A 22,783-nucleotide genomic window follows, 5' to 3' on the forward strand; every position below is an offset into this window, starting at 1 on the left:
AGGCATGAGAATGTTTTGTGGAGCATGGTTTTGTTTCACTGTTTGTTCTTTTTCTCCAATAGCCTGACAAATGAAAGGTTCCTGTGTTGCAAACTGCACTTTGTCCTGTCTTCAGACATAGAGGAAGACCTCTTGACTTTGGCTGGCTGTTTTTTTCTTTTTCAAGTTCATTTCAGCATGTTTAAACATCTTTAGCTTTGCATGGAGTTTCTGAAGCATAATGGTTGTCACGTTCACCTCACACGCGAACGGTCCCCAGTTAGAAACTGGATAGAAGCATGACATTAGGTGTTGATATTAAAGCTTTTGACGTTGAGTCTTTGTTCTCGATGGCTCGTCATGACCACAGTAACCTTCCGCAGCAGGTTTCTGTAGTGTAGTGGTTATCACGTTCGCCTAACACGCGAAAGGTCCCCAGTTCGAAACTGGGCAGAAACACGCTGTTAGGCTAGTCTCACACTTGATTCTTTTTGCAGCGCGTTTTTCCCGCAAAAAAACGCATTAAAAAAACGCATACAAATGCATACAAATGCTGCGTTTTTTTCAAGCATTTTTATGCGCATGCAGGAAAAAAACGCAGCGTTTTTGTGCGTTTGTATGCGTTTTTTGTGCGTTTGCGTTTTTTTACAGATTTTGGAAAAACCCCACAAAAAAGAAAAAACAACCAATCAACAACACACAAGACCAATGGGACTGCATTGTGGGTGTGGTATGTTAATATATAGACCCTGTCTACAGTATTCTTCACATTTGCTTGATTCTTCTCGTGACCATGGATCTGCGCTGGAAGAGTTTTCACTTCAACTTGGATTTGGACATCGTGATGGCTCAGACGTATGCAGTTGCTTGCCATGAACAAAGGAAGAGAGAGAGGCAGCGAAGACGGCGGCGTATGTGGATACATCCGATTGTTGAACTCCGGGAGAGCCGTGGGGCATACCACACCCTCTACAGCGAGCTCCAGTCAAACCCGGAGAAATTTACAGATTGTATCCGGATGTCCCACGAAAGTTTCATGGATTTGCTTGCTCGTGTCCAACAATCCATCCGGAGACAGGACACACAGCTCCGTCGTGCGATTCCTCCTGAGGAACGGCTACTGGTGACATTACGGTATGTTTTAAAAACCAAGGGGTGCGGTCTGATGTTTTTTTTTTAAATTTAGTATTCAAAACCTTGGGTAATTAGTTTTCGTGAATGTACTAATATTTTATTTTATAGTTTTTTAAAATAATATACATAAATATTAATTTTACTTCTTTGTCTGTTCACAGATTCCTGGCGACTGGAGAAACCCTATCTTTACTACACTTCCAGTACCGTATTGGAATTTCTACCTTGTCTGGAATTGTTGCTGACACCTGCCGGGCTCTCTGGAATGTTCTTTGTCCAGAATTTATGCCCCTGCCCACCGCTGAAAAGTGGATGGAAATTGCTGACAAATTCTGGACAGTATGCAATTTTCCCAACTGTTTGGGAGCTGTTGATGGTAAACACATACGGATCATCAAACCCCAAAGAACGGGATCTGAGTACTATAATTACAAAAAGTACTTTTCAATAGTACTCATGGCGATTGCGGATGCCGGATGTATGTTTGTAGCAGTGGACATTGGAGCATTTGGCCGTGGTAATGACTCACAGGCTTTTAAAAACTCAGACATGGGCCGGAGGTTGTATGGCAACTAGAGTTGAGCGATACCGTCCGATACTTCAAAGTATCGTATCGGATGGTATCGGCCGATCTTTAAAAAAAGTATCGGTATCGCCGATTCCGATACCGGAAGTCCCATTCAAGTCTATGGGACTTCCGGTATCGGAATAAGAAAAACCCTTTCCTGCCCTTGTACAGCCTCTCTGGGGTCTGTACGGGCCTTTCGGGGGGCTGTGCCGGCCTGCCAGGGGGTCTGTGCAGGCTCCGGTGGTCTGTGCCGGCCTGCCGGTGGTCTGTGCAGGCTCCGGGGGGCTGTGCCGGCCTGCCGGGGGGCTGTGCCGGCCTGCCGGGGGGCTGTGCAGGCTCCGGGGGGCTGTGCCGGCCTGCCGGGGGGCTGTGCCGGCCTGCCGGGGGGCTGTGCCGGCCTGCCGGTGGTCTGTGCAGGCTCCGGGGGTCTGTGCAGGCATCGTCCGATGGGACTACAAGTCCCATCGGGCGATGCCTGCTACCATGACAGTGATTGACACATTAGCCAATGATGGGACAGTAGTAGTCCCATCATCCGGCTAATGTGTTAAATGTAAAAAAAAAATAAAAAAATTACATGCTACATACATACAACATGCATACTACATACATGCTACATTCATACTACATACTACATACATGCTACATTCATACTACATGCAACATACATACTACATATATACTACATGCATGCTACATACATACTGCATGCTACATACATACCACATATATACTACATACATACTACATGCATGCTACATGCATGCTACATGCTACATACATAACACATATATACTACATGCATGCTACATACATACTACATGCTACATACTACATATATACTACATGCATGCTACATACTACATGCTACATACATACTACATATATACTACATGCATGCTACATACATACTGCATGCTACATGCATGCTACATACATACTACATACATACTACATGCTACATACATACTACATATATACTACATACATACTACATACATACTACATGCATGCTACATGCATGCTACATACATACCACATACATAACACATATATACTACATGCATGCTACATACATACTACATGCTACATACATACCATATACATACTACATGCATGCTACATACATACTACATGCATGCTACATACATACTACATGCTACATACATACTACATATATACTACATGCATGCTACATACATACTACATGCTACATACATACTACATATATACTACATGCATGCTACATACATACTACATGCTACATACATACTACATATATACTACATGCATGCTACATACATACTGCATGCTACATGCATGCTACATACATACTACATACATACTACATGCTACATACATACCACATATATACTACATACATACAATACATTCATACAATACATACATAGACATACAGTACATATAACATAGAGTAACATACTTACCAATACTTGTCACATTGTTCCCCGAAGCCATTGTCTTTCCGGAATAAATATTAACATAACAAACCACAAAAATACTCACCCACGATCCGAAGCAGTCCACGAGTGTGTCCCACGACGATCTTGGGTAGAGAACGGCAGCAACAGATGATGCTGCCGTTCTCTACGGGCTGCAGGAATCCAATGACGGAAGGTAGGTATCCTTCCGCACTGTATTCCTCCGCCACTTAAAAAAAAAAAAAGTCCCTAGTCTCACTTTATGCCATTGCTGTGTGGGAAATTCCCACGCAGCAATGGCATAAAGTGAGACTAGGGACTTTTTTTTTTTTCTAAGTGGCGGAGGAATACAGTGCGGAAGGATACCTACCTTCCGTCATTGGATTCCTGCAGCCCGTAGAGAACGGCAGCATCATCTGATGCTGCAGTTCTCTACCCAAGATCGTCGTGGGACACACTCGTGGACTGCTTCGGATCGTGGGTGAGTATTTTTGTGGTTTGTTATGTTAATATTTATTCCGGAAAGACAATGGCTTCGGGGAACAATGTGACAAGTATTGGTAAGTATGTTACTCTATGTTATATGTACTGTATGTCTATGTATGTATTGTATGAATGTATTGTATGTATGTAGTATATATGTGGTATGTATGTAGCATGTAGTATGTATGTAGTATGTATGTAGCATGCATGTAGCATGTAGTATGTATGTAGCATGCATGTAGTATATATGTAGTATGTATGTAGCATGCATGTAGTATATATGTAGCATGTATGTAGTATGTATGTGGTATGTATGTAGCATGTAGTATGTATGTAGCATGCATGTAGTATATATGTAGTATGTATGTAGCATGTAGTATGTATGTAGTATGTATGTGGTATGTATGTAGCATGTAGTATGTATGTAGCATGCATGTAGTATATATGTAGTATGTAGTATGTATGTAGTATGTATGTGGTATGTATGTAGCATGTAGTATGTATGTAGCATGCATGTAGTATATATGTAGTATGTAGTATGTATGTAGTATGTATGTGGTATGTATGTAGCATGTAGTATGTATGTAGCATGCATGTAGCATGCATGTAGTATGTATGTAGCATGCATGTAGTATGTATGTAGCATGCATGTAGTATGTATGTAGTATGTATGTAGTATGTATGTAGCATGCAGTATGTATGTAGCATGTATGTAGTATGTATGTAGTATATATGTAGTATGTATGTAGCATGTAGTATGTATGTAGCATGCATGTAGTATATATGTAGTATGTATGTAGCATGCATGTAGTATGTATGTAGTATGTATGTAGTATGTATGTAGCATGCAGTATGTATGTAGCATGTATGTAGTATGTATGTAGTATATATGTAGTATGTATGTAGCATGCATGTAGTATGTATGTAGCATGTAGTATGTATGTAGCATGCATGTAGTATGTATGTAGCATGTATGTAGTATGTATGTAGTATTTTTTTTTTTTTTTTTTTTTAACATTTAACACATTAGCCGGATGATGGGACTACTACTGTCCCATCATTGGCTAATGTGTCAATCACTGTCATGGTAGCAGGCATCGCCCGATGGGACTTGTAGTCCCATCGGACGATGCTTGCACAGACCCCCGGACATCAGCACAGCCCCCCGGCAGGCCGGCACAGCCCCCCGGCAGGCCGGTACAGACCCCCACAGGGTGCACAGACCACCGGCAGGCCGGCACAGCCCCCCGGCAGGCCGGCAGAGACCCCGGGCAGTCCACACAGCCCCCCGGCAGGCCGGCACAGCCCCCCGGCAGGCCGGCAGAGACCCCCGGAAGGCCCGAAATGACGGCGCATCATGATGCGCACACACCGCGCATCATGATGACGTCAGGCCGTCAATCAACTGAACTTCCGATTCCGATGCCGAATTCCGATATTGAAAAAATATCGGAAGTCGGTATCGGAATTCCGATACAGCAAGTATCGGCCGATACCCGATACTTGCGGTATCGGAATGCTCAACACTAATGGCAACCAATTTAATTTCCCTATGCCACGGCCTCTTCCTCACACCGAAGCTCCGCCACTGCCCTTTGTAATGGTTGGCGATGAGGCTTTTCAAATGTGCGGAAACTTACTGAAACCCTACTCCAGCCGTGACTTGGACCACACCAAAAAAATATTTAATTACAGGCTGACCAGGGCCAGAAGAACTGTCGAGTGTGCTTTTGGGATTCTTGTCTCCAGATGGCGAATTCTGGGCACGGCCATTAATCTTAAACTTGAAACAGTCGATGAGGTGGTGAAGGCCTGTGTGGTTCTACATAACTTTGTGATGGCTAAAGAGCACCCGACCTTTGAACTGGACGATGATGCTCCTAACCCATTGCCTCAATTCACTCAGCACACTCTCAGGTCATCCGTTGAAGTTGGCCAAATGAGGGACCAATTTGCGGCCTACTTTATTTCTGATGTAGGACGGGTGCACTGGCAAGATGAAATGGTGTAATGTTTTTGTTTGTTTATGGTAATAAAAAACCTTATTTGATACCATTACTGAGTGCACTATATTTTTTAAACTCCAATTAAATAAAAAACTACCCATGTATAACTGAATTTTTTGATGTTCACACACCTGGGCAGGTAAATACACATACGAGTTAAAATGCAGCATTGCTAGTCTGCGTGAAATATATTGGAACGAGCAAAGCTGCAGGCCATGAATCAGGAAACCAAATTTTTTCAAGAGAAAATTGTGCAACTAGTTGAAAAAAAAGTATGTGATTTTCTCAAAACACAACCCTCAAAACCCAACCCCAATGAAAGTCAATGGTGAATACAAGTCAGCATTGAGTGGATGAATGTAATCTGCTCCATTCCAACTTACAAGTTATTACACTAGGCCTTGGAATAACTATACTAGGCCGTGGTATTTCAAATATGAGTATAGTAGGCCTTGGGCCTACTAGTATAGTCATATGTGAAATACCACGGCCTAGTATAGTCATACCAAGGCCTACTCGATTTTTACCAACTAGGATCTTGTTTCACGAAAAACAAACTGTTGAAACTTGACAAGTTTCAACAGTTTGTTTTTCATGAAACCAGATTCTAGTTGGTAAAACTAGAGTTATTACACTAGGCCTTGGAATGACTACACTAGGCCGTGGTATTTCAAATATGAGTATAGTAGGCCTTGGGGCTAGTAGTATAGTCATATGTGAAATACCACGGCCTAGTATAGTCATACCAAGGCCTACTCGATTTTTACCAACTAGGATCTTGTTTCACGAAAAACAAACTGGTGAAACTTGACAAGTTTCAACAGTTTGTTTTTCATGAAACCAGATTCTAGTTGGTAAAACTAGAGTTATTACACTAGGCCTTGGAATGACTACACTAGGCCGTGGTATTTCAAATATGAGTATAGTAGGCCTTGGGGCTAGTAGTATAGTAATATGTGAAATACCACGGCCTAGTATAGTCATACCAAGGCCTACTGTAATAACTTGATTTTTAACAACTAGCATCTTGTTTCACAAAAAACAAACTGGTGAAACTAGAAAGAAACTTATTTTTTAGACAAGTTTCAACAGTTTGTTTTTCATGAAACCAGATTCTAGTTGGTAAAACTAGAGTTATTACACTAGGCCTTGGAATGACTACACTAGGCCGTGGTATTTCAAATATGAGTATAGTAGGCCTTGGGGCTAGTAGTATAGTAATATGTGAAATACCACGGCCTAGTATAGTCATACCAAGGCCTACTGTAATAACTTGATTTTTAACAACTAGCATCTTGTTTCACAAAAAACAAACTGGTGAAACTAGAAAGAAACTTATTTTTTAGACAAGTTTCAACAGTTTGTTTTTCATGAAACCAGATTCTAGTTGGTAAAACTAGAGTTATTACACTAGGCCTTGGAATGACTACACTAGGCCGTGGTATTTCAAATATGAGTATAGTAGGCCTTGGGGCTAGTAGTATAGTAATATGTGAAATACCACGGCCTAGTATAGTCATACCAAGGCCTACTGTAATAACTCGATTTTTAACAACTAGCATCTTGTTTCACAAAAAACAAACTGTTGAAACTAGAAAGAAACTTATTTTTTAGACAAGTTTCAACAGTTTGTTTTTCATGAAACCAGATCCAAGTTGGTAAAACTAGAGTTATTACACTAGGCCTTGGTATGACTATACTAGGCCGTGGTATTTCACATATGACTATACTAGGCCTTGGGTTGGTTTTTAACATGTATTTACCCATCAGTGTGTGTGAGCGGCGCAAACAACATTAATGAAACTTTTTAATGGTGAACCACAAATGTAAATTTATTTTTAATCAAAAAAAGTAAACCAAAAAATTATTTTTTACGGCGTTTGGGGGCAGATGGTTTCAATTTGGGGGTGTGCAGGGAATATGCAACACTTGAAGTTGAAGACGGTGTTTGAGGGGAAGGGGCAACAAAACTTGTGGGGGAAGGTAGTCCAGTTAAGGGAATTAAACTAGGAACACTTGGAGGAGAGGAAATCTGTTCAGGTACATTAGTTGTAATGGCATGTCGCCGTAGGCTTGTGTGCCTGGACCGACTTTGGCCCAATGCCCGCCTTGATAGATTTTGCCTTGAACTAGGGGCAAATATTGAGTGTAGGTCCCCCGTCTGCTGGTGTGGCTGCTGCTGCTGCTGAGGTGGCGGCTGCTGCTGAGGTGGCGGCTGCTGCTGAGGTGGCTGCTGCTGCTGGTGTGGCTGCTGCTGAGGTGGCTGCTGCTGCTGGTGTGGCTGCTGCTGCTGAGGTGGCTGCTGCTGCTGCTGAGGTGGCGGCTGCTGCGGTGGTGGCTGCTGCTGCTGCTGTGGTGGCTGCTGCTGAGGTGGTTGCTGCTGCTGCTGAGGTGGCTGCTGCTGCTGAGGTGGCTGCTGCTGCTGCTCTTCGTTGGCAGTGCTCGTCCTTGCAGGAGGACTGGTGGCGGCAGTGATGGTCCAGGTTTGCAGAGTGGTGGTGGCAGGGCTACTACATGTTGTTGTAGCGGCAGGGCTGTTCCATGTTTGCCTAGTGGTGGCTGAGCTCCACGCATGCATGGGAGTGGCGGTGGTGCTCCAGACAGGAGCAGCGCTTGCCATGGTGGTGTCGGTGAAGTGACCAGCTGCACTCAGACTTGTGGTGGTGTAACGGTGGGTGTCCTGGCTTTGAATAGAGGTGTCCGTGCAGTGGTATGCAGCACAAGTCGGTAGTGAGGTGAAGCGAGTCAATGGTGGCACAGGTGGAAATGACACCACTGACTGCTGACCGTACCGATTATGCTGCATAGCCTGCAAGAAAGCATTGTTGCAGGCCTGCAGCACATTCAGCTGTTGCTCAGGACTAAGGTGTTCCGCCATGCCCTTTTCAATCTTACTAAAAAAATGTTGTGCTGGTCTGTTGAGGTCGGCCTCCAGACGGTCAAGGCGCTGTTCTACAGAATTGAAGCGGTGTTCAAAGTGGTTAAAACCACGTTCCATGAGTGCAAAACCGCTTTCAACTCTGTCGGACAGTGACTTGAGGCTGGAATTAAAGACCTCGCTCAAATGCATAAACTCGGGCAAGACATTCCTGTCCAAGGCCCTCTGCCGCTGGCGGGTAGTGCCCGCATAACCAGTGGCAGAGACCTGGGACAGGGGAACACCTGATGGCCCAGCTTCCTGGTCACCAGCTGTGTGTGTGGCTGACCTGCAAGGTGCTTCCTGGCTGTCGGATGGCTGGGACGGGTCAGAGGACGTCCGAGGAAGGACCGCTCCAGGGCCAGGTTGCAGGGTGCTGCTCCAGGTGCTGTGGAATAAAGGAAAATCATTACTACAATGCCTTTACAAGAAGCATCAGCTGTGGATTAGAAAAACACAGATTAATAAAAATAAAAACCCAAAATTTATAATACTTACGATCTCGTGGCAAGGACCGGTCTTAGGAACTGCAACGCGTGATAGTGACGGTATCTAGTTCTGGTCCTTGATGCAGCTCCACTGCGAACCTGGCCCTCAGCACGAACATCACTGTTGAAGCGGTCCTTGATCGAACGCCAACGTGTTCGTACTTTGTCCACTGTTGTTAAAAAAAAAACAGTGCCGTCAAGGACAACAGTCACTGCGGCACAATATAGCAATACAATACTCAAAGCAGTCACTGTAGACCCCGATGACACTGTTGGGTTTCCTGCTAGAATACACCTAGCACGAAACCCAACAGTGCCGTCAAGGACAACAGTCACTGCGGCACAATGTAGCAATACAATACTCAAAGCAGTCACTGTAGACCCCGATGACACTGTTGGGTTTCCTGCTAGAATACACCTAGCACGAAACCCAATAGTGCCGTCAAGGACAACAGTCACTGCGGCACAATGTAGCAATACAATACTCAAAGCAGTCACTGTAGACCCCGATGACACTGTTGGGTTTCCTGCTAGAATACACCTAGCACGAAACCCAACAGTGCCGTCAAGGACAACAGTCACTGCGGCACAATGTAGCAATACAATACTCAAAGCAGTCACTGTAGACCCCGATGACACTGTTGGGTTTCCTGCTAGAATACACCTAGCACAAAACCCAACAGTGCCGTCAAGGACAACAGTCACTGCGGCACAATGTAGCAATACAATACTCAAAGCAGTCACTGTAGACTCCGATGACACTGTTGGGTTTCCTGCTAGAATACACCTAGCACGAAACCCAACAGTGCCGTCAAGGACAACAGTCACTGCGGCACAATGTAGCAATACAATACTCAAAGCAGTCACTGTAGACCCCGATGACACTGTTGGGTTTCCTGCTAGAATACACCTAGCACGAAACCCAACTGTGCCGTCAAGGACAACAGTCACTGCGGCACAATGTAGCAATACAATACTCAAAGCAGTCACTGTAGACCCCAATGACACTGTTGGGTTTCCTGCTAGAATACACCTAGCACGAAACCCAACAGTGCCGTCAAGGACAACAGTCACTGCGGCACAATACAGAGCAGGGAAATACTCACTAAACGCCTTTTTGGAGGATGCTGTGGCGCTGTCCCAGCCATCCATCAACGCTGCGGCCACCTCATTCCATAGCCGCCGGGTCACCACAATGTCCTTGTGCAGCCGGTCACGGCTGTCCCACAACGGCGAACGATCCTGGACCAGGCTGATGAGCTGCTCATTATCCAGGTAGATGTCTTCATCCCGTTGTGGAACCAAGACAAAACACATTCATTAGAATAATCAAATTTAAATTGAATAAAACGTTACAAAAAAAGAAACATAAAAAAGAGTAAAAATAGAAGATAAAAAATAAAGAACATTACAAATCATTTGATACATACATTCCGTATCACCACCGGGACTTGGCTTCGCTGCTCCTGCTCTTTGCCCTCACTAGTCCCGTCCGCAGAAGATGATGATGATGACGATGTCTTAAAAAAGTAGAAAAAAACGTAAGAGATTTGGAGAAGCAGCAGATATACTTACCAGATGCACGAAAATAATCACCTCACGGTCTGCTTGCGCCAATTCCTGCCGCGATGGGGAATACTCGGATTCTGAAGACATACTGCATGTAAAAATAATAAAAATCATTAGTACATACATAATTTAAAAGGACAGGCATATAATGTAATATACTCACATTCTTCGCTGATAGAAGATGGGTTCCTTGTTGACTGTCTGCTCTCCAATCTGTCAGTGTAGTAGTGGCAGAGTTTTGGCAGGCACCTCCTTTATATAGACTTTTTTTTTTGACTTTAGAAGATTATAACTAGTACAACAAGTGGACACTACCAAAAAAACGCAGCGCTAAAAAAACGCTTACATGCGCATGCGAGTGCGCACGTATGCGCATCTATAGGCTATAATGGCCATTTTTAGCGCAAAACGTGCGCATACGTGCGCATGCGCTTTTTTGCAGGGCCAAAAAATGCAACATGCTGCGTCTGGAAAATACAAACGCACACCCCAAAAAAACGCAGCGCATGAAAATCGCATCCGTGCGCTTACCAGCGCGCAGGTATGCGCACCCATGTTAAATATAGGGGAAAAAACGCATGCGCAGGTATGCGTTTTTTTCCAGCGCAAAAAAACGCAAATGTGAAACCAGCCTTACCCTTTGGTATCCAAGCTTTTGACTTTCAGTTCTTGATCTCGATTGCTTGTTGTCACCACAGTAAGCGCTTGCATCTGGTTTCTGTAGTGTAGTGGTTATCACGTTGGTCTCACACGCGAAAGGTCCCCAGTTCGAAACTGGGCAGAAACACAGCTTTTTCTCTTGGAAAACGATCTTTTTGACTTTCAGTGCTTGTTCTTTATTGCTTGCCATGACCACAGCATTTTTTGTTTGTGTGAATCGGTTGGTTTCTGTAGTGTAGCCGTTATCAAGTTCGCCTCACACGCGATAGGTCCTCAGTTCGAAACTGGGCAGAAACACTGCGTTCCTCTTGCAAACAAGTGCTTTTGAGAATGAGTGCTTGATCTTTAAAGCTTGCCATGACCACATTAAACGCTCTTGTCTGGTTACTGTAGTGTAGTGATTGTCCTGTTTGCCATCCTCCTGAAAGTTCCCTGTTTTGATCCCGGGCAGAAACATGTGGCTTTTCTTTATTTTGATCACAAACGTATATTGTTGGCTTAATTAGCCTTAGTTAGCATATTCTATTGCTGGTTTAATCAGCATTACTTTTACCAATGTGATTATTTCTACCCGTTTTTGCTTTTGGCAAGCATGTGTGTTTTTGACAGTGTCTAAGTGTTCCTAATTCAAGTAACACCTGATAGGATCAAGGTGCGAAAGCAGGCATCTAGGTGCTTTTTCTTTTTGGCTTTTGGACAAAGGCATGAGAATGTTTTGTGGAGCATGGTTTTGTTTCCCTGTTTGTTCTTTTTCTCCAATAGCCTGACAAATAAAAGGTTGCTGTGTTGCAAAATGCACTTTGTCCTGTCTTCAGATTTAGAGGAAGACCTCTTGACTTTGGCTGGCTGTTTTTTTCTTTTTCAAGTTCATTTCAGCATGTTTAAACATCTTTAGCTTTGCATGGAGTTTCTGAAGTATAGTGGTTGTCACGTTCACCTCACACGCGAACGGTCCCCAGTTCGAAACTGGAAAGAAGCATGACATTAGGCGTCGATATTAAAGCATTTGACGTTGAGTCTTTGTTCTCGATGGCTCGTCATGACCACAGTAACCTTCCGCAGCCGGTTTCTGTAGTGTAGTGGTTATCACGTTCGCCTAACACGCGCAAGGTCCCCAGTTCGAAACTGGGCAGAACCACACTGTTACCCTTTGGTATCCAAGCTTTTGACTTTCAGTTCTTGATCTCGATTGCTTGTTGTCACCACAGTAAGCACTTTCATCCGGTTTCTGTAGTGTAGCGGTTATCACGTAAGACTCACACGCGAAAAGTCCCCAGTTCGAAACTGGGCAGAAACACAGCTTTTTCGCTTGGAAAACGATCTATTTGACTTTCAGTGCTTGTTCTTTATTGCTTGCCATGACCACAGCATTTTTTGTTTGTTTGAATCGGTTGGTTTCTGTAGTGTAGCGGTTATCACGTTGGCTTTACACGTGAAAGGTCCTCAGTTCGAAACTGTGCAGAAACACAGCGTTCCTCTCGCAAACTAGCGCTTTTGACAATGAGTGCTTGATCTTTAATGCTTGCCATGACCACAGTAAACGCTCTTGTCTGGTTACTGTAGTGTAGTGATTGTCCTGTTTGTCATCCTCCTGAAAGTTCCCTGTTTTGATCCCGGGCAGAAACATGTGGCTTTTCTTTATTTTGATCACAAACGTATATTGTTGGCTTAATTAGCCTTAGTTAGCATATTCTATTGCTGGTTTAATGAGCATTACTTTTACCAATGTGATTATTTCTACCCGTTTTTGCTTTTGGCAAGCATGTGTGTTTTTGACAGTGTCTAAGTGTTCCTAATTCAAGTAACACCTGATAGGATCAAGGTGCGAAAGCAGGCATCTAGGTGCTTTTTCTTTTTGGCTTTTGGACAAAGGCATGAGAATGTTTTGTGGAGCATGGTTTTGTTTCCCTGTTTGTTCTTTTTCTCCAATAGCCTGACAAATGAAAGGTTCCTGTGTTGCAAAATGCACTTTGTCCTGTCTTCAGACATAGAGGAAGACCTCTTGACTGTGACTGGCTGTTTGCCGGGTTCGGAAGTGTAGTGGTTATCACGTTTGCCTAACACGCGAAAGGTCCCCAGTTCGAAACTGGGCAGAACCACACTGTTACCCTTTGGTATCCGAGCTTTTGACTTTCAGTTCTTGATCTCGATTGCTTGTTGTCACCACAGTAAGCACTTGCATCCGGTTTCTGTAGTGTAGCGGTTATCACGTTCGCCTCACACGCGAAAGGTCACCAGTTCGAAACTGTGCAGAAACACAGCTTTTTCTCTAGGATAACGATATTTTTGACTTTCAGTGCTTGTTCTTTATTGCTTGCCATGACCACAGCATTTTTTGTTTGTTTGAATTGGTTGGTTTCTGTAGTGTAGTGGTTATCATGTTGGCTTTACATGTGCAAGGTCCTCAGTTTGAAACTGGGCAGAAACATAGCGTTCCTCTTGCAAACTAGCGCTTTTGACAATGAGTGCTTGATCTTTAATGCTTGCCATGACCACAGTAAATGCTCTTGTCTGGTTACTGTAGTGTAGTGATTGTCCTGTTTGCCATCCTCCTGAAAGTTCCCTGTTTTGATCCCGGGCAGAAACATGTGGCTTTTCTTTATTTTGATCACAAACGTATATTGTTGGCTTAATTAGCCTTAGTTAGCTTATTCTATTGCTGGTTTAATGAGCATTACTTTTACCAATGTGATTATTTCTACCAGTTTTTGCTTTTGGCAAGCATGTGTGTTTTTGACAGTGTCTATGTTCCTAATTCAAGTAACACCTGATAGGATCAAGGTGCGAAAGCAGGCATCTAGGTGCTTTTTCTTTTTGGCTTTTGGACAAAGGCATGAGAATGTTTTGTGGAGCATGGTTATATTTCCCTGTTTGTTCTTTTTCTCCAATAGCCTGACAAATGAAAGGTTCCTGTGTTGCAAAATGCACTTTGTCCTGTCTTCAGACAGAGAGGAAGACCTCTTGACTTTGGCTGGCTGTTTTTTTCTTTTTCAAGTTCATTTCAGCATGTTTAAACATCTTTATCTTTGCATAGAGTTTCTGAAGTGTAGTGGTTGTCACGTTCTCCTCACACGCGAACGGTCCCCATTTCGAAACTGGATAGAAGCATGACATTAGGCGTTGATATTAAAGCTTTTGACGTTGAGTCTTTGTTCTCGATGGCTCGTCATGACCACAGTAACCTTCCTCAGCCGGTTTCTGTAGTGTAGTGGTTATCACGTTCGTCTAACACGCGAAAGGTCCCCTGTTCGAAACTGGATAGAAGCATGACATTAGGCGTTGATATTAAAGCTTTTGACGTTGAGTCTTTGTTCTCGATGGCTCGTCATGACCACAGTAACCTTCCGCAGCCTGTTTCTGTAATGTAGTGGTTATCACGTTCGCCTAACACGCGAAAGGTCCCCAGTTCGAAACTGGGCAGAAACACGCTGTTAACCTTTGGTATCCAAGCTTTTGACTTTCAGTTCTTGATCTCGATTGCTTGTTGTCACCACAGTAAGCGCTTGCATCCGGTTTCTGTAGTGTAGCGGTTATCACGTTGGCCTCACACGCGAAAGGTCGCCAGTTCGAAACTGGGCAGAAACACAGCTTTTTCTCTTGGAAAACGATCTTTTTGACTTTCAGTGCTTGTTCTTTGTTGCTTGCCATGACCACAGCATTTTTTGTTTGTTTGAATCGCTTGGTTTCTGTAGTGTAGCGGTTATCACGTTCGCTTTATAAGCGAAAGGTCCTCAGTTCAAAACTGGGCAGAAACACAGCGTTCCTCTTGCAAACTAGCGCTTTTGACAATAAGTGCTTCATCTTTAATGCTTTCCATGACCACAGTAAACGCTCTTGTCTGGTTACTGTAGTGTAGTGATTGTCCTGTTTGCCATCCTCCTGAAAGTTCCCTGTTTTGATCCCGAGCAGAAACATGTGGCTTTTCTTTATTTTGATCACAAACGTATATTGTTGTCTTAATTAGCCTTAGTTAGCATATTCTATTGCTGGCTTAATGAGCATTACTTTTACCAATGTGATTATTTCTACCCATTTTTGCTTTTGGCAAGCATGTGTGTTTTTGACAGTGTCTAAGTGTTCCTAATTCAAGTAACACCTGATAGGATCAAGGTGCGAAAGCAGGCATCTAGGTGCTTTTTCTTTTTGGCTTTTGGACAAAGGCATGAGAATGTTTTGTGCAGCATGGTTTTGTTTCCCTGTTTGTTCTTTTTCTCCAATAGCCTGACAAGTGAAAGGTTCCTGTGTTGCAAAATGCACTTTGTCCTGTCTTCAGACATAGAGGAAGATCTCTTGAGTTTGGCTGGCTGTTTTTTTCTTTTTCAAGTTCATTTCAGCATGTTTAAACATCTGTAGCTTTGCATTGAGTTTCTGAAGTGTAATGGTTGTCACGTTCACCTCACACGCGAACGGTCCCCAGTTCGAAACTGGATAGAAGCATGAAATTAGGCGTTGATATTAAAGCTTTTGACGTTGAGTCTTTGTTCTCGATGGCTCGTCATGACCACAGTAACCTTCCGCAGCCGGTTTCTGTAGTGTAGTGGTTATCACATTCGCCTAACACGTGAAAGGTCCCCAGTTCGAAACTGGGCAGAAACACGCTGTTACCCTTTGGTATCCAAGCTTTTGACTTTCAGTTCTTGATCTCGATTGCTTGTTGTCACCACAGTAATCACTTGCATCCGGTTTCTGTAGTGTAGCGGTTATCACCTTCGCCTCACATGCGAAAGGTCCCCAGTTCAAAACTGGGCAGAAACACAGCTTTTTCTCTTGGAAAACGATCTTTTTGACTTTCAGTGCTTGTTCTTTATTGCTTGCCATGACCACAGCATTTTTTGTTTGTTTGAATCGGTAGGTTTCTGTAGTGTAGTTGTTATCACGTTTGCTTTACACGCGAAAGGTCCTCAGTTCGAAACTGGGCAGAAACACAGTGTTTCTCTTGCAAACTAGCACTTTTGACAATGAGTGCTTGATTTTTAATGCTTGCCATGACCACAGTAAACGCTCTTGTCTGGTTACTGTAGTGTAGTGATTGTCCTGTTTGCCATCCTCCTGAAAGTTCCCTGTTTTGATCCCGGGCAGAAACATGTGGCTTTTCTTTATTTTGATCACAAACGTATATTGTTGGCTTAATTAGCCTTAGTTAGCATATTCTATTGCTGGTTTAATGAGCATTACTTTTACCAATGTGATTATTTCTACCCGTTTTTGCTTTTGGCAAGCATGTGTGTTTTTGACAGTGTCTAAGTGTTCCTAATTCAAGTAACACCTGATAGGATCAAGGTGCTGTCGGGAACCCTCAGATTACTCTTTCATCTGAAGGACCGATGTTCTTAGGTGTGAAGCACCATATGTCTCTAATCAATTGCTCCGTCGATAAGGATAACACAGACACGGGCTGTATAATACCACTCGGGATGCCTGCCAAGACACCTCTGGCTTATCAGTTAGGCTTCCGTCTTTTATAGTAAAGAATTTAAACATTTACAGACATGCGCAGTACAAATGATTTCACAACTTGTTTTCTACAAAGAAAGTCACTTAGGTGAAAAAGCAGAGGTATTTGACCTTGGTTCACAAGGGAGATGTCTGAGACATCTCCTCGAAGAACAGATAAGGTTTTAAACAAGAGAATGCAACATAGACAGAACTCAATTTAACTCCTTCAGTTCCTATCATTCCCCCCTTTGACATCTTCATTTTCCACAATCTGGAACACTGGATCCTGCAACAACAGCGTATAGTGGCTCGTTCACCAGGTACTATCCCAGGCCGACGGGTTGCCCAAGGGAGACAGGTCTTCTACCTTCTCCATCCCCCAGATACTGAAGCCACGTCCATCATTGCAAGAGTACGCTCCTTCATGCCAGAAATGAGATGTCAATCTAGGACTCAAAGGAATAATAGTTAAATTCTTGTTGTTTACAGTCAAACTTCCTTATCTATTTCTACATCTTTTCTTGCATACAGAGATACACAAAAAAACAAGTTTCAATAGCACATATATTACGAAGATACAAACAACAATACATAATAGACTTAGTATAATCCCAGCTATCCAGCCTCCAATACCCTTAAACCAATTAGCTGGATTAAGAAAGGAGAATGTATCTGACCACCAACTATCCTTAGTACGATCATTGTCTTTATCGTACTGATCTCTAAGTTTTTGAACATCCTCTATTTTCAATTTTAACTTTATAATGCTGTTGGGATCTATATAATGACAGCAAGCTGGTCCGATGACTTGACACATACCTCCTTGCGCTGCAGTTAAATAATCTAATACTATGGTATGCTGATTAGTGGCTATGATGAGCTGATTTTGGACAGCAACGGTGGTGTTCAATATATCCAATATATCCCATATTTGGTCATCTAAGTAATCTGTAGCCCTGACTAATTTATCCCACATTTGAGTAATCATAGGATAAATAAAAATAGAACTGACAATTTTATTAGCCACACTCATCTGCACTATATGTGGTCTCCCAGAGAGGTGAGGTGTATTGTCAGCAGCTCTTTTGTACAACGTGTGTTTAGGTATGCTCTGAGTATTCAACTGGTCATTCGGAATAACAAAGTTAGCTGGAGTCAAACGACCCAGAGTACAAGCACCTTTTACCCCTACTGGCAACCATTTATATGCATTGTCTCCACATATCCAGTACATGTCACTAGGTAGGTCCCATAGGGCTGAATGTTGTAATACCAGTCTATGAACTAAATCTATGAGCGCAGATACATTCTGAAGCATACACCAATTTGGAAGTTGTCCTAAAGGGCTACAATTCCCTACATCGGGATTTCCACAGGTGGGAGTTCCTTTCTCATATCCAGATGACTCATTGCAAGGTATATTACCTGAAATATTAAAACAAGTTTCATTGTTGCCCTGGGGAAATAAATTGGAATACTCACAGGACGTGTTATGCAACCTTCTTTCTAGCAGTATTGGTTTGAAGGCATCAGTAGAGTGGGAAGTTACATTAAAACTAACTTGTAGGCCATACATTGGAATTTGCCCCAGGTAGGTTAATCGAGTTCTATTCCTGGGTACCCAAGCCCCCCCTTTATATGCCAGATATTGAAGGTATGTATTACTTCCTGAAAGATTACCCTGCCACCAAGGGTATCCTACCCATCCCACAATAGGTATTCCAACAGTTGTGTTCCATAACTTCACATTATTTGTGGCATTATTAGCAAGTGTATCAGAACAACTGGTCCAGGCAAATAATTCCTCGGGTGGCATAGGAATAACAAGGAACGGAATACTAGTGGCTGATACTGGTGAATGTGTTCAGATCCAGCAATCTGCTGGAGACTGAGTGTCATTTGACCAATCATTCAGTAATTTTTCATGATGTTGTATAAACTTATTATTCAAGGACATTGGAGCATTTAGACTGTCCCACGCAGCTACCATTATTACAGATAATGCAACAAAACCAAACCAAAACATTATGCACTCTTATGCTTTGTTAACTCCTGTGGCTAGTTTGCAATGCGATGCGTGGATCCAGGTTGGTCGTCCTTCCAACTTAACAGAAGTAGGCGTTGTTAGGAGTACTTGGTAAGGTCCTTGATATCGGGGTTCAAGGGTCTTTCTGGAGTGTTTCTTGACATATACGTAATCACCAGGTTGAAGACAGTGAGTTCCTTCCACACTATCTGGATCTGGAATGAAAGAGAAAACTAGAGAATGCATTTGAGTTAAATGCTTTTGCAACTGGATTACATAACTTGTCAAATTATCCACATTGAGTGTTAAGACCTGTGGGTAGTACAACCCTGTGTTCGGTGGTCTTCCAAACAGTATCTCGAAGGGTGACAGTTTAGTTTTCCCCGTGGGTGTGTACCCTACTGAGAATAATGCTAATGGGAGACACTCTGGCCATGGTTTATGGGTTTGTTCCATGGTTTTCTGTATTTTCAATTTTAGTGTCCCGTTCATTCTCTCTACCTTCCCTGAACTCTGTGGGTGGTAGGGTGTATGAAATGCTTGTTCTACACCTATCTTGCTACATGTTCACAGACTTACCAGTGGAAAAGCCAAACTTCACATGCCACAAATGCAAGCTTGTGTCCCTGTTGGACGAAAAGTTGCAAAATCTCGAAGAGAGGTTAGCTACGTTGAAGATCATTAAGGAAGGTGAAGAGTTCTTGGACAGAGCAGAATTATCTCTTCATGTTACAGAAAGAGAAGAAATTCGAAGTGCACCTGAAGAAACAGAGGAATGGAGACATGTGACCCAGAGAAGCAGGAGGATCAGGAGGCAGTCAGCACCCATACTGCTCAGAAACCAGTACCAGGCTCTCACGCAGGAAAACAATGAAGAAATACATCAGGATAAGACATTGCCAACAAGCAGCAACCTTGTATGCCTTCAGAGTCCTCCTGGATGGAGAAAGAAAAATGTTGTGAAGGAGAAACGGAGAGTGGTGGTCATGGGGGATTCCCTGTTGAGAGGAACTGAGGCCGCTATCTGCAGACCGGATATAACTTCAAGAGAAATGTGTTGTCTTCCAGGTGAAAAAATTAAAGATGTGTCTGACAGGATATCAGGACTCTTCAGACCTACAGATGACTACCCATTCCTGCTACTACATGTGGGGACAAATGACACTGCAAGAAACGACCTGGAAACCATCTGCAGAGACTTTGAAGACTTAGGCAAGAAAGTGAAAGAACTGGGAGCGCAAGTGGTCTTCTCTTCCATCCTCCCAGTGGATGGCCATGGAACAAGGAGGTGGAATAAGATTCTGCAGGTGAACAACTGGCTACGTCGATGGTGCCGTCAGCAACGATTTGGATTTCTGGATCACGGAGTGAACTACTTATACGATGGACTACTTGCTAGAGATGGGGTGCACCTTACGAAGACTGGTAAGCATGTATTTGGAAGTCGCCTTGCTACACTTGTAAAGAGAGCTTTAAACTAGAACAACATGGGAAGGGAAGCAAAAGACCAGAAAAAGCCATACACCTGACAAATCCTATTGAGAACTCTGCTATTAGAAGTGGAAAGGAAGAACAAAGACGAAAGAATCTAATTAATAAAAATATTGGAGAAAGAGAAACCAATCACAAACTAAAATGTTTCTATACTAATGCACAAAGCATGGGCAACAAACAAGGAGAATTGGAACTACTAACACAGGAAAATAAATATGATGTCATTGGAATCACTGAAACTTGGTGGGACAATACACATGATTGGAATACAAGACTAGAAGGATACAACTTATTTGCAAGAAACAGACTTGATAAACGAGGAGGGGGTGTCGCATTGTATGTTAGAAATGCGTATATCTGCACAGAGATTGAAGCTTCAGAGACTGGGAGTTCTGTGGAAACTGTTTGGGTAAGAATACAAGGACAGAACAATGGAAAGGACACCATTGTAGGCATTTACTACAGGCCGCCTGTGCAAGCTGAAGCTATGGATGAACTCTTTATGCATCAAATGGCCAAGTTCTCCAAAAAATATGACATAGTTGTCATGGGAGATTTCAACTATCCAGACATTTGTTGGGAATCTCTCTCAGGCAAAACTAACAGGTCAAGGAAATTCTTATCCTCTCTTGCTGACAACTTTATCTTCCAAAAGGTCAGGGAGAAAACAAGGGGAACTGCTACCTTGGATCTAATCCTTATAAACAGGGAGGAAATGGTTGAGGAGGTAAAAGTGGCTGGGACCCTAGGAGGTAGCGACCATGCTATTTTAGAATTTTGGATAACTAGAGGCGGAAGACCTGTGAAGACTCAGACGTCAAGGTTAGATTTCAGAAAGGCAGATTTTAAGGGATTCAGAAAGAGAATTGGAGGGATCCAATGGCTGGATATCCTTAAAGACAAAAATGTCCAGGAAGGATGGGAAATCTTGAAAAATGAAATTCTCAAAGCACAGTTGTTAACAATTCCGAAAAGAGGGAAGAATAGGAAGCAGTTAAGGAAACCAGGATGGATGAACACAGAACTTAAGCACATGCTAAAAAGGAAGAAAAAAATGTTTATAAAATGGAAAGAGGGAGGCATATCTAAAGAAGAATATAATGCTGTCTGCAGAACCTGCAGGGCACAAATCAGATTAGCTAAAGCTGAAAATGAATTGAGGCTTGCAAGAGATGTCAAAAGCAATAATAAAGGATTTTGGGGATATGTCAAAAGTAAAAGAAAAGTCAAAGATGCTATAGGATTTTTACAGGATGAAAATGATGAAATGGTAAGACAGGATGTTGAGAAGGCTGAACTTTTAAATTCCTATTTTGCATCTGTTTTCTCTCAGAAAGGAAATGTAACATCAACTGTTATTCACTGTCCTATTAAGGGAATAGAAGAATCCAGGATATCTATAAACAGAAAGATAGTGAGGAAACACTTAGCTAGCCTAAATGAATTCAAGTCTCCAGGTCCAGATGAATTACACCCCAGAGTACTGAAGGAGATAGCAGAAGAAATTTTTGAACCCCTCTCTATAATCTTTGAAAATTCTTGGAGAACAGGAGAAGTGCCAGAAGACTGGAGAAGAGCAAATGTTGTTCCTATCTTCAAAAAGGGGAAGAAGGTGGACCCAGGCAACTATAGGCCGGTGAGTCTGACTTCTATACCAGGAAAGATCTTTGAACAAATTATTAAACAACATGTATGTCAATACCTGGATAAGAATGAAGTGATTAAACAGAGTCAGCATGGGTTTGTAACTAATAAGTCATGTCAGACTAACTTAATTTCCTTCTATGACGGTATCACTGATTGGGTGGATCAAGGAAATGCTGTAGATATAGTATATCTTGACTTCAGCAAAGCATTTGACAAAGTCTCTCATACAATCCTTATTGAAAAAATGATTAAGTATGGAATGGACAAGGCAACTGTTAGGTGGATTCATAACTGGCTTAGTGATCGGACCCAAAGAGTGGTCGTAAATGGCTGCACATCCAGTTGGAAGAATGTCTCAAGTGGGGTACCACAGGGCTCTGTCCTGGGCCCTGTATTGTTCAACATCTTTATCAACGATTTAGATGAAGGAATTGAGGGTAAACTGATTAAATTTGCTGATGACACAAAGCTAGGAGGGATAGCTAATACTAGAGAAGAGAGAGAGAGGATTCAAAAAGATTTAAATAAACTGGAGAAGTGGGCAGCAACTAACAGAATGGTTTTTAACAGGGAGAAATGCAAAGTACTACATCTGGGCAATAAAAATGGAAAAAGCATATATAGAATGGGAGGAATAGGGCTAAGTGACAGCACATGTGAAAAAGACTTGGGTATACTAATAGATCACAGACTGAATATGAGTCAACAATGTGATGCAGCAGCAAAAAAGGCAAATGCAATTCTAGGATGTATTAACAGAAGCATACAGTCTAGATCACGTGAAGTCATTATTTCCCTCTACTCCTCTTTGGTCAGACCTCATCTGGAATATTGTGTCCAGTTTTGGGCACCACATTTTAAAAAAGACATCAACAAACTGGAGCAAGTTCAGAAAAGAGCGACCAGAATGGTGACCGGTCTGCAAACCCTGTCT

General features: G+C 42.7%; 6 non-coding genes across 6 annotated transcripts; all 6 read left to right on the forward strand.

The window, feature by feature from the left end:
* Positions 1 to 365: 365 nt before the first annotated feature.
* On the forward strand, positions 366 to 438 carry TRNAV-AAC (transfer RNA valine (anticodon AAC)). The gene has a single exon. It is a non-coding gene; the product is annotated as a tRNA-Val (tRNA).
* A 10,862-nt stretch (positions 439 to 11,300) lies between these two features.
* TRNAV-CAC (transfer RNA valine (anticodon CAC)) lies at positions 11,301 to 11,373 on the forward strand. Its single transcript has one exon. It is a non-coding gene; the product is annotated as a tRNA-Val (tRNA).
* A 3,555-nt stretch (positions 11,374 to 14,928) lies between these two features.
* On the forward strand, positions 14,929 to 15,001 carry TRNAI-UAU (transfer RNA isoleucine (anticodon UAU)). Its single transcript has one exon. It is a non-coding gene; the product is annotated as a tRNA-Ile (tRNA).
* Positions 15,002 to 15,769: 768 nt separating this feature from the next.
* On the forward strand, positions 15,770 to 15,842 carry TRNAV-AAC (transfer RNA valine (anticodon AAC)). Its single transcript has one exon. It is a non-coding gene; the product is annotated as a tRNA-Val (tRNA).
* Positions 15,843 to 15,928: 86 nt separating this feature from the next.
* On the forward strand, positions 15,929 to 16,001 carry TRNAV-CAC (transfer RNA valine (anticodon CAC)). The gene has a single exon. It is a non-coding gene; the product is annotated as a tRNA-Val (tRNA).
* Positions 16,002 to 16,098: 97 nt separating this feature from the next.
* TRNAV-UAC (transfer RNA valine (anticodon UAC)) lies at positions 16,099 to 16,171 on the forward strand. The gene has a single exon. It is a non-coding gene; the product is annotated as a tRNA-Val (tRNA).
* The last annotated feature ends 6,612 nt before the right edge of the window (positions 16,172 to 22,783 follow it).

This window comes from Dendrobates tinctorius, unplaced genomic scaffold, assembly GCF_039654945.1.
Source record: "Dendrobates tinctorius isolate UK_male_01 unplaced genomic scaffold, ASM3965494v1 ptg000432c, whole genome shotgun sequence".
NCBI classification, from domain to species: domain Eukaryota; kingdom Metazoa; phylum Chordata; class Amphibia; order Anura; family Dendrobatidae; genus Dendrobates; species Dendrobates tinctorius.